We start from the raw sequence: 11581 nt of genomic DNA, 5'->3' as shown, positions 1-11581 counted from the left end.
GAATGTATATCTCTTAGATTCCCCAACAGAATCTTCGTGGTATAAGTTAGATAGATGGCGGCATTCATGAGGATCCGAAAAGTCTAAACCTTGTCTATGGTATTCCGAGTAGGATTCTGGGATTGAATGACTGTGACGAGCTTCAAACTCCTGAAGGCTGGGCGTGATGACAAGCGCAAAAGAATCAATGGATTCTATTCCAACCTGATTGAGAACCGACAGATGATTAGCCATGCGAGTGACAGCCGCAGAGGACCATTTTCACTGAGAGGATGGGATGTAGCCACTGACAACGGTGATGCCCTACATACAGCTTGCCATGGAGAGGAGTAAGAAGGATTGAGTTGAAGCAGTAGGAGGGCAGGCGTCCTTGAGCCTTACAGTATCTCCATATGCTTATCTGAAATTCCTACCAATGAATCTACATAAGTGTTCTATCCCTTTTATTATTTCTATTTTCTTATTATTAATTCCCGAAACCATAAACAATTTTAATCTGCCTAACTGAGATTTACAAGGTGACCATAGCTTGCTTCATACCAACAATCTCTGTGGGATCGACCCTTACTCACGTAAGGTTTATTACTTGGACGACCCAGTACACTTGCTGGTTAGTTGAACGGAGTTGTGTTCACTCGTGCCAATTTCAAATTCCATAATTTTACAATGAGTACAACTTAAAGAATATGGATCACAATTTCGTCCACCAAGTTTTTGGCGCCGTTGCTGGGGATTGTTCGAGTATGGACAACTGACGGTTCATCTTGTTGCTCAGATTAGGTAATTTTCTTTTCAAAAATATTTTTTAAAATTTTTCTTTTATTTTTCGTTTTTCTAAACTTTATTTTTGAAAATATTAATAAAAATTCAAAAAAATTCATAAAATCATAAAAATAAAAAAATTATTTTGTGTTTCTTGTTTGAGCCTTGAGTCAATTTTTAAGTTTGGTGTCAATTGCATGCTTTAAAAATTTTTCTTGCATTTTTTCAAAAATCCCATGCATTCATGGTGTTCTTCATGATCTTCAAGTTGTTCTTGACAAGTCTTCTTGTTTGATCTTGATGTTTTCTTGCTTTGTGTTGTTTGTTGTTTTTCATATGCATTTTTCGTTTGTTAGAGTCCATGCATTAAAGATTTCTAAGTTTGGTGTTGATGAGCGGATATTTTGTACGCTTTTTGGGGGTAATTTCATGTAGATTTTAGCATGTTTCAGTTAGTTTTTAGTTAAATATTATTAGTTTTTAAGCAAAAATCATATTTCTGGACTTTACTATGAGTGTGTGTATTTTTCTGTGATTTCAGGTATTTTCTGGCTGAAATTGAGGGAGTCGAGCAAAAATCTGACTTAGGCTGAAAAAGGACTGCTGATGCTGTTGGATCCTGACCTCCCTGCACTCGAAATGGATTTTCTGGAGCTACAGGAGTCCAAATGGCGCGCTCTCAACGGCGTTGGAAGGTAGACATCCAGGGCTTTCCAGCAATATATAATAGTCCATACTTTGCGCGAGAATAGACGACGTAACTTGGTGTTGAACGCCAAGTACACGCTGCTGTCTGGAGTTAAACGCCAGAAAAACGTCATGATCCGGAGTTGAACGCCCAAAACACGTCAAAACCTGGAGTTTGACGCCAAGAAAGGCCTCCACACATGGAAAGCAGTAGTCTCAGCCCCAGCACACACCAAGTGGGCCCCAGAAGTGGATTTCTGCACCAATTATCTTAGTTTATTCAATTTCTGTAAACCTAGGTTACTAGTTTACTATTTAAACAACTTTTACAGACTTATCTTGTACCTCATGACATTTTCAGATCTGAATTACATACTTTGTGACGGCATGAGTCTCTAAACTCCATTGTTGGGGGTGAGGAGCTCTGCAGCGTCTCAATGATTTAATACAATTCCTTGGTGTTCCATTCAAACACGCTTGTTCTTATCTAAGATGTTTATTCGCGCTTAACTGTGGAGAAGGTGATGATCCGTGACACTCATCACCTTCCTCAACCCATGAACGTGTGCCTGACAACCACCTCCGTTCTACATCAGATTGAATGAATATCTCTTAGATTCCCCACAGAATCTTCGTGGTATAAGCCGGATTGATGGCAGCATTCATGAGAATCCGGAAAGTCTAAACCTTGTCTGTGGTATTCCGAGTAGGATTTCGGGATTGAATGACTGTGACGTGCTTCAAACTTTAACCTGCTGGGCGTTAGTGACAGACGCAAAAGAGGGATTCTATTCCAGTAGGAGCGGGAACCAACCGGTGATTGGCCGTACTGTGACAGAGTGCGTGAGCATTAGCTTTCACTGCGAGGATGGGAAGTAGCCATTGACAACGGTGACACCCTACATAGAGCTTGCCATGGAAGGAACCTGCGTGTGAGAAGAAGGATTTCAAGGAAGAGTTGAAGTTCAAAGGACAAGCATCTCCAAAACTCCAACATATTCTCCATTACTGCCTAACAAGTAACACTGTTCTCTTTATTATTCCAACTTGCAATTTTAAGTAATTTGTAGTTTGGCCTTTTACAAGTAAAATCCAATTAACCTTTTTGGTATCCTGACTAAGACAAATAAAATAAGTATTGATTGCTTCAAGCCAATAATCTCCGTGGGATCGACCCTTACTCACGTAAGGTATTACTTGGACGACCCAGTGCACTTGCTGGTTAGTTGGACGGAATTGTGAAAAGAAAGTAATCAGTTAGTTGAATTAGTTTAACTTTTTGGCACATGCCAAGGAGCCACTAATCAAGAATCACAATTTCGTCCACCAAGTTTTTGGCGCCGTTGCCGGGGATTATTGAGTTTGAACAATTGAAGGCTTATTTTATTTCTTAGATTAGGAATATAGTATTGATGTTACAGAGTCATTAAATTTGAGTCTTTTATTCCCTTTTCAAAAATATTTTTCGAAAATATTACTTTTTCCTTATTAACTGTTAGTTTTTCGTGAGTTTAGTGTCTTGTTCTAAGTTTGGTGTCAATTGCATATCTCATATTTTTCTTTAAAATTTTTGACTTGTGTTCTTTGTTCTTCATTGATCTTCAAGTTGTTCTTGTTTATTTTTCTTGTTTGATCTTTAATTTTTCTTGTTTTGTGTCTTTTCTTGTTTTTCTTGTGCTTTTTCAAAACATTAGTTTTCAAAAATTTGTTTTATCCATAAAAACAATACATCTTTAAAATACATTACATTTTTAAATCAGTTGGTTATAGCGTTGGCTTATGTTCTTGGCAATTGGGCACCTTCTTTTTAAAATCTTTTTCAAAAATAATTTTTCTTGATTTAATCTTGTACCAAACTTTAAGTTTGGTGTTTTCTTGTTAATCTTTTTACAATTTTCGAAAATTTTATTAAAGTTTTCTAAAAATTTTAAGTTTGGTGTTCTTTCTTTTGTTCTTGGTGTTCTTGTGAATCTTCAAAGTGTTCTTGAGTTTTTCTTGTGTCTTGATCTTAAAATTTTTAAGTTTGGTGTTCCTTGGTGTTTTCCCTCCAAAAAATTTTCGAAAATAAGGAGCATTAGATCTAAAAATTTTAAATCTTGTGTCTTTTGTGTGTTTTTCTCTTTCATCATAAAATTCAAAATTCAAAAATTTTTTATCTTTCTAACTAATTTTGAACTAATTTTTTTCGAAAATCTTTTATAAAAATTCAATTTTCAATTTCAAAATATTTCCACTTTCTTTTATTTATTTCGTTTTTTTATTTTACAAAAAAAAAAATATATATATATATATATATATTTTTTTTTGTATACCCTTTCTCTTATTCCAACATGGAAGCTCTTATGAATGAACAGTCCAAGAGGACTTTGGGGTCATATGCTGACCCCACTACTGCTTCATATGGGAATAGTATCTGTACACCCTCCATTGGAGTTAGTAGCTTTGAGTTGAATCCTCAGCTCATTATCATGGTGCAGCAAAACTGCCAGTATTCTGGTCTTCCACATGAAGAACCTACAGAATTTTTGGCACAATTTCTGCAAATTGCTGATACAGTACATGATAAGGAAGTAGATCAGGATATCTACAGATTATTACTGTTTCCATTTGCTGTAAAAGATCAAGCTAAGAGGTGGTTAAATAACCAGCCTAAAAACAGCATAAAAACATGGAAACAGCTGTCAGAAAAATTCCTGAATCACTATTTCCCTCCCAAACGGATGACACAGCTAAGGCTAAGCATCCAAGGCTTCAAACAAGGAGATAATGAATCCCTTTATGATGCTTGGGAGAGATACAGAGAGATGCTAAGAAAATGCCCCTCTGAAATGTTTTCGGAATGGGTGCAATTAGACATCTTCTACTATGGGCTTACAGAAAAAGCTCAGATTTCTCTAGACCACTCAGCTGGTGGATCTATACATATGAGAAAAACAATTGAAGAGGCTCAAGAGCTTATTGATACAGTTGCCAGAAATCAACATCTGTACTTAAGCAATGAATCTTTCATGAAAGAAGAAGCTAAAACAGTAACTGCAGAACTCAGTCCAGTGGATCAGGCTAATGAATTCAATCAGCAATTGGACTTTCTAACTCAACAGCTAGCCGAATTCAAGGAAATATTACAGGAAACAAGAATGGCTAACAGGAACATGGAAGTACATTAAAGCAGACAGAAAAACAACTGTCAAAACAAAAAAAGAAGAATGTCAAGCAGTTCAATTAAGAAGTGGGAAAACATTAAATACCTCACTTCAAAGCAGCAGGAAACCAAGAAAGGAACAAGTGGATACTCAAAATCCTCCTGAAGATAGTCCGAGCCCAGAAAGGGACAAAGCTGGCGTTCAAACGCCAGTAACAAACAAGGGAGGGGCGTCTAACGCCACTCCAGCTCCCACCACTGGCATTCAAATACCAGTGGGGAATCAGTCACATACAAGTGCTGATAACAACCCTTCTAAAAAGGCTTCCCAACCCACTTCTGTAGGTAATAAACCTGCAGCAACTAAGGTTGAGGAATACAAAGCCAAAATGCCTTATCCTCAAAAACTCCGTCAAGCGGAACAGGATAAGCAATTTGCCCGCTTTGCAGACTACCTCAGGACTCTTGAAATAAAGATTCCGTTTGCAGAAGCACTTGAGCAAATACCCTCTTATGCTAAGTTCATGAAAGAGATCTTAAGTCATAAGAAGGATTGGAGGGAAACTGAAAAAGTTTACCTCACTGAAGAATGCAGTGCAGTCATTCTGAAAAGCTTACCTGAGAAGCTTAAAGATCCTGGGAGCTTTATGATACCATGCACATTAGAGGGCACTTGCACCAAGCAAGCTTTATGTGATCTTGGAGCAAGTATCAACCTAATGCCTGCATCTACTATCAGAAAGCTTGGTTTAACTGAAGAAATCAAACCAACCAGGATATGTCTTCAACTTGCTGATGGCTCCATTAAATACCCATCAGGCGTGATTGAGGACATGATAGTCAAGGTTGGGCCATTTGCCTTTCCTACTGACTTTGTGGTGCTGGAAATGGAGGAGCACAAGAGTGCAACTCTCATTCTAGGAAGACCTTTCCTAGCAACTGGCCGAACCCTCATTGATGTCCAAAAAGGGGAAGTAACCTTGAGAGTCAATGAGGAAGAGTTCAAGCTGAATGTTGTTAAAGCCATGCAACATCCAGACACCCCAAATGACTGCATGAGTGTGGATATAATTGACTCTCTGATAAGAGAGGTCAATATGGCTGAGAGCCTCGAATCAGAGCTTCAGGATAATGACTCTAACAAAAAGTTCATTGTTAATGGACAAAGAGTCAAACATTATCTTGAAGGCAATTTTGAGCAAGAATGCTCAAAACTGAGACTTGATTAAGACTCAGTCCAGCTAAAAGACATTAAAGAAGCGCTTGCTGGGAGGCAACCCAGCCAATCACAAAATTTAATTTTATTCGTATTAATTAATTAATTATTTCTTTACAGGTTTGAGTCCAAGTATCTTCAAAAGGTGAAATAGCAATTGGTTGAAGTCACAGAGTTACAGGGAAATTTGGAAGCTCACTGGCATGAAAAAGCCAGTAAGAAATACTTTGGGCGTTAAACGCCCAAAAGAAGCTCCCACTGGGCGTTTAACGCCAGTAAGGGTAGCCATCTGGGCGTTAAACGCCAGAAAGATGCACCTTCTGGGCGTTTAACGCCAATCTGCTAGCATTCTGGGCGTTTAGAAAAACGCCCAGTAAAGAAGGACTTCCTGGCGTTCAACGCCAGAAAGAAGCATCACATGGGCGTTGAACGCCCAGGAGAAGCATCACATGGGCGTTAAACGCCCAAACCATGCACCATGTGGGCGTTTAACGCCAGGATGGTGGGAGGAGGTACATTTTCATTTTTTTTACAATTTTTCAAAATTTTTATGTTTCAATTCATGTTTTCTTGCATAAACATATTTCAAATTATCATCCCTCAATTCAAATTAGTGTTCTAAAAATCCTAATTTCTAAAATCCCTTTTTCAAAAATTATCACATACATCTTAATCCATAAAAACAAATTAATTTTCAATCCAATCAAACTCTTTTAAGTTTGTTTTAAAAACGCAATTATCTTTTTAAAATCTTTTTCAAATCTTTTTCAACTCATCTTATCTTTTTATGACAATACCTCTCCTTCTATTCCTCTCCTTTCCTTTCTTTTGCTTGAGGACAAGCAAACCTCTAAGTTTGGTGTGATTTGCCATGATCACTGAGCTAAAACTCATTAAGATCATGGCACCTGAGAGAACAGGAAGAGCAAGGATGTGAACTTAAGGGAGCTGAAGCGCCAAAGGATTAATCCATGAAAAAGCACCACATATTTCAGAGGAGCACCTACTCCCCAAAACAACAGGTTGTTAAGTTCTAATTCCAGCTTTAACTCTGTGATAGTATTATTATAGGATTTTACCTTAGAAGTTATATAGTAGTAGTAGTAATTAGTATGTCTATTTTGATTTTATTTCCAATTAAGCTATAGTTTATTTTTCTCATCATCATCAGGCATGAATAAAGTAGTAGATTTTATTTTAGAATAAAGAAGTAATCTATATTTTTCGAGTTCTTAATAATAAAATTTATAATTAATTATATGTGGTGGCAATACTTTTTGTTCTCTGAATGAATGCTTGAACAGTGCATAAATTGTATTTTGAATTTGATGAATATTGGCTCCTGAAAGGATGAGGAACACGAAAAATATTATTGATGATCTGAAAAATCATGAAATTGATTCTTGAAGCAAGAAAAAGCAGTCAAAAAAAAAAATAATAATTACAATCAAAAGGAATAAAAGCCAAGCAGCCCTTAAAACCAAAAGGCAAGGGTAAAAAGGATCCAAGGCTTTGAGCATCTATGGATAGGAGGGCCCAAGGAAATAAAATCCAGGCCTAAGCGGCTAAACCAAGCTGTCCCTAACCATGTGCTTGTGTCATGAAGGTCCAAGTGAAAAGCTTGAGACTGAGTGGTTAAAGTCGTGATCCAAAGCAAAAGAGTGTGCTTAAGAGCTCTGGACACCACTAACTGGGGACTTTAGCAAAGCTGAGTCACAATCTGAAAAAGTTCACCCAGTTATGTGTCTGTGGCATTTATGTATCCGGTGGTAATACTGGAAAACAAAGTGCTTAGGGCCACGGCCAAGACTCATAAAATAACTGTGTTCAAGAATCAACATACTATACTAGGAGAGTCAATAATACTATCTGAATTCTGAGTTCCTAAGGATGCCAATTATTCTGAAATTCTAAAGATACAGGGAGATGCCAAAACTGTTCAGAGACAAAAAGCTACAAGCCCCGCTCATCTAATAAGAATCTGAGCTTCATTTAAAACTCTAAAATATGTATTACTTCTTAATTTCTGTTAGAACCTATTCTATTCATCTAGTTGCTTGAGGACAAGCAACAGTTTAAGTTTGGTGTTGTGATGAGCGGATATTTTGTACGCTTTTTGGGGGTAATTTCATGTAGATTTTAGCATGTTTCAGTTAGTTTTTAGTTAAATATTATTAGTTTTTAAGCAAAAATCATATTTCTGGACTTTACTATGAGTGTGTGTATTTTTCTGTGATTTCAGGTATTTTCTGGCTGAAATTGAGGGAGTCGAGCAAAAATCTGACTTAGGCTGAAAAAGGACTGCTGATGCTGTTGGATCCTGACCTCCCTGCACTCGAAATGGATTTTCTGGAGCTACAGGAGTCCAAATGGCGCGCTCTCAACGGCGTTGGAAAGTAGACATCCAGGGCTTTCCAGCAATATATAATAGTCCATACTTTGCGCGAGAATAGACGACGTAACTTGGCGTTGAACGCCAAGTACACGCTGCTGTCTGGAGTTAAACGCCAGAAAAACGTCATGATCCGGAGTTGAACGCCCAAAACACGTCAAAACCTGGAGTTTGACGCCAAGAAAGGCCTCCACACGTGGAAAGCAGTAGTCTCAGCCCCAGCACACACCAAGTGGGCCCCAGAAGTGGATTTCTGCACCAATTATCTTAGTTTATTCAATTTCTGTAAACCTAGGTTACTAGTTTACTATTTAAACAACTTTTACAGACTTATCTTGTACCTCATGACATTTTCAGATCTGAATTACATACTTTGTGACGGCATGAGTCTCTAAACTCCATTGTTGGGGGTGAGGAGCTCTGCAGCGTCTCAATGATTTAATACAATTCCTTGGTGTTCCATTCAAACACGCTTGTTCTTATCTAAGATGTTTATTCGCGCTTAACTGTGGAGAAGGTGATGATCCGTGACACTCATCACCTTCCTCAACCCATGAACGTGTGCCTGACAACCACCTCCGTTCTACATCAGATTGAATGAATATCTCTTAGATTCCCCAACAGAATCTTCGTGGTATAAGCCGGATTGATGGCAGCATTCATGAGAATCCGGAAAGTCTAAACCTTGTCTGTGGTATTCCGAGTAGGATTCCGGGATTGAATGACTGTGACGTGCTTCAAACTTTAACCTGCTGGGCGTTAGTGACAGACGCAAAAGAGGGATTCTATTCCAGTAGGAGCGGGAACCAACCGGTGATTGGCCGTACTGTGACAGAGTGCGTGAGCATTAGCTTTCACTGCGAGGATGGGAAGTAGCCATTGACAACGGTGACACCCTACATAGAGCTTGCCATGGAAGGAACCTGCGTGTGAGAAGAAGGATTTCAAGGAAGAGTTGAAGTTCAAAGGACAAGCATCTCCAAAACTCCAACATATTCTCCATTACTGCCTAACAAGTAACACTGTTCTCTTTATTATTCCAACTTGCAATTTTAAGTAATTTGTAGTTTGGCCTTTTACAAGTAAAATCCAATTAACCTTTTTGGTATCCTGACTAAGACAAATAAAATAAGTATTGATTGCTTCAAGCCAATAATCTCCGTGGGATCGACCCTTACTCACGTAAGGTATTACTTGGACGACCCAGTGCACTTGCTGGTTAGTTGGACGGAATTGTGAAAAGAAAGTAATCAGTTAGTTGAATTAGTTTAACTTTTTGGCACATGCCAAGGAGCCACTAATCAAGAATCACAATTTCGTCCACCAGGTGTCTTGCATGTTTTCTTTGCATTAAAAATTTTTCAAAAATATGTTCTTGATGTTCATCATGATCTTCAAAGTGTTCTTGGTGTTCATCTTGACATTCATAGTGTTCTTGCATGCATCATGTGTTTTGATCCAAAATTTTCATGTTTTGGGTCATTTTTATGTTTTTCTCTCTCATCATTAAAAATTCAAAAAAAATTCGAAAAAAAATATCTTTTTCTTAATTTTCTCCAAATTTTCGAAATTTTGGGTTGACTTGGTCAAAAAAATTTTAAAAATTAGTTGTTTCTTACAAGTCAAGTCAAATTTTCAATTTTAAAAATCTTATCTTTTCAAAATCTTTTTCAAAAATCACATCTTTTTCATTTTTTTTATAATTTTCGAATTTTTTTTTTAAAATATTTTTCAAAATATTTTTCTTATCTTTTACATCATATTTTCGAAAATATAATTAATAATTAATGTTTTGATTCAAAAATTTGAAGTTTGTTACTTTCTTGCTAAGAAAGGTTCAATCTTTAAGTTCTAGAATCTTATCTTGTAGTTTCTTGTTAGTGAAGTAAATAATTTCAAATTTTTGAATTAAATCTTTTTTATCTTTTAATTTATCTTTTTCAAAAATTTTATCTTTTTCAAAATTTGATTTCAAAATATCTTATCTAAACCTCTTATCTTCTTATCTTTTCAAAATTGATTTCAAATCTTTTTCAATCAACTAACTAACTCTTTGTTTGTTTCTTATCTTTTTCAAAACCACTTAACTACTTTTCCCCCTTCTATTTTCGAAAATATCTCTCTCTTTTTCAAAAATTATTTTTAATTAACTAATTATTTCATGTTTTAATTTTAAATACAGTTTATCTCTAATTTTCGAAAATCACTAACTCCTTTTCAAAAATTAATTTCGAAAATCCCCTTCTCTTTTCTTCTTCTATTTAATTATTTAATTACTAAAACTTCTCTTCACCTCTCTTCATCCAAAAATTCCGAATCTCCTTCTTCATTCTTCTACCCCTTTCTTTTTCTACTAACATAAAGGAATCTCTATACTGTGACATAGATGATTCCTCTTTCTTTTCTTGTTTTCTTCTCTTTCATATGAGCAGGAACAGGGATAAAGGCACTCTTGTTGAAATTGATCCAGAACCTGAAAGGACTCTGAAGAGAAAATTAAGAGAAGCTAAATTACAACAATCCAGAAGTAACCTTTTAGAAATTTTCGAACAAGAGAAAGAGATGGCAGCCGAAAATAATAATAATAATGAAAGGAGAATGCTTGGTGACTTCACAAAGCCAACGTCCAAGTTTGATGGAAGAAGCATCTCCATTCCTGCCATTGGAGCCAATAACTTTGAGCTGAAACCTCAACTAGTTGCATTAATGCAACAAAACTGCAAGTTTTATGGACTTCCATCTGAAGATCCTTATCAGTTTTTAACTGAGTTCTTGCAAATCTGTGAGACTGTAAAGACGAATGGAGTTGATCCTGAAGTCTATAGACTCATGCTTTTCCCTTTTGCTGTAAGAGACAGAGCTAGAGTATGGTTGGATTCACAACCCAAGGATAGCCTGGACTCATGGGATAAGCTGGTCACTGCCTTCTTGGATAAATTCTTTCCTCCTCAAAAGCTGAGCAAGCTGAGAATGGATGTTCAAACCTTCAAACAAAAAGATGGTGAATCCCTCTATGAAGCTTGGGAAAGATACAAGCAGCTGACCAAATGATGTCCATCTGACATGTTTTCAAAATGGACCATATTAGATATTTTCTATTATGGTCTCTCTGAATTTTCGAAAATGTCATTGGACCATTCTGCAGGTGGATCTATTCACCTAAAGAAAACGCCTGAAGAGGCTCAAGAGCTCATTGACATGGTTGCAAATAACCAGTTCATGTACACTTCTGAGAGGAATTCCGTGAACAATGGGGTACCTCAAAAGAAAGGAGTTCTTGAAATTGATACTCTGAATGCCATATTGGCTCAGAACAAAGTGTTGACTCAACAGGTCAACATGATCTCTCAAAATCTGAATGGATTGCAACATGCATCCAACA

General features: G+C 36.8%; 1 non-coding gene across 1 annotated transcript; it reads right to left on the bottom strand.

Annotated features, from left to right (window-relative positions):
* Window positions 1-11160: 11160 nt before the first annotated feature.
* Window positions 11161-11264, bottom strand: LOC130952629 (small nucleolar RNA R71). The gene has a single exon (XR_009074807.1). It is a non-coding gene; the product is annotated as a small nucleolar RNA R71 (small nucleolar RNA).
* Between the last annotated feature and the right edge of the window lie 317 nt (window positions 11265-11581).

Source organism: Arachis stenosperma, chromosome 9 (genome assembly GCF_014773155.1).
Source record: "Arachis stenosperma cultivar V10309 chromosome 9, arast.V10309.gnm1.PFL2, whole genome shotgun sequence".
NCBI lineage: Eukaryota > Viridiplantae > Streptophyta > Magnoliopsida > Fabales > Fabaceae > Arachis > Arachis stenosperma.
Note: the sequence above shows the minus strand (reverse complement) of the source record. Positions and strands in the feature narration are given on the sequence as shown.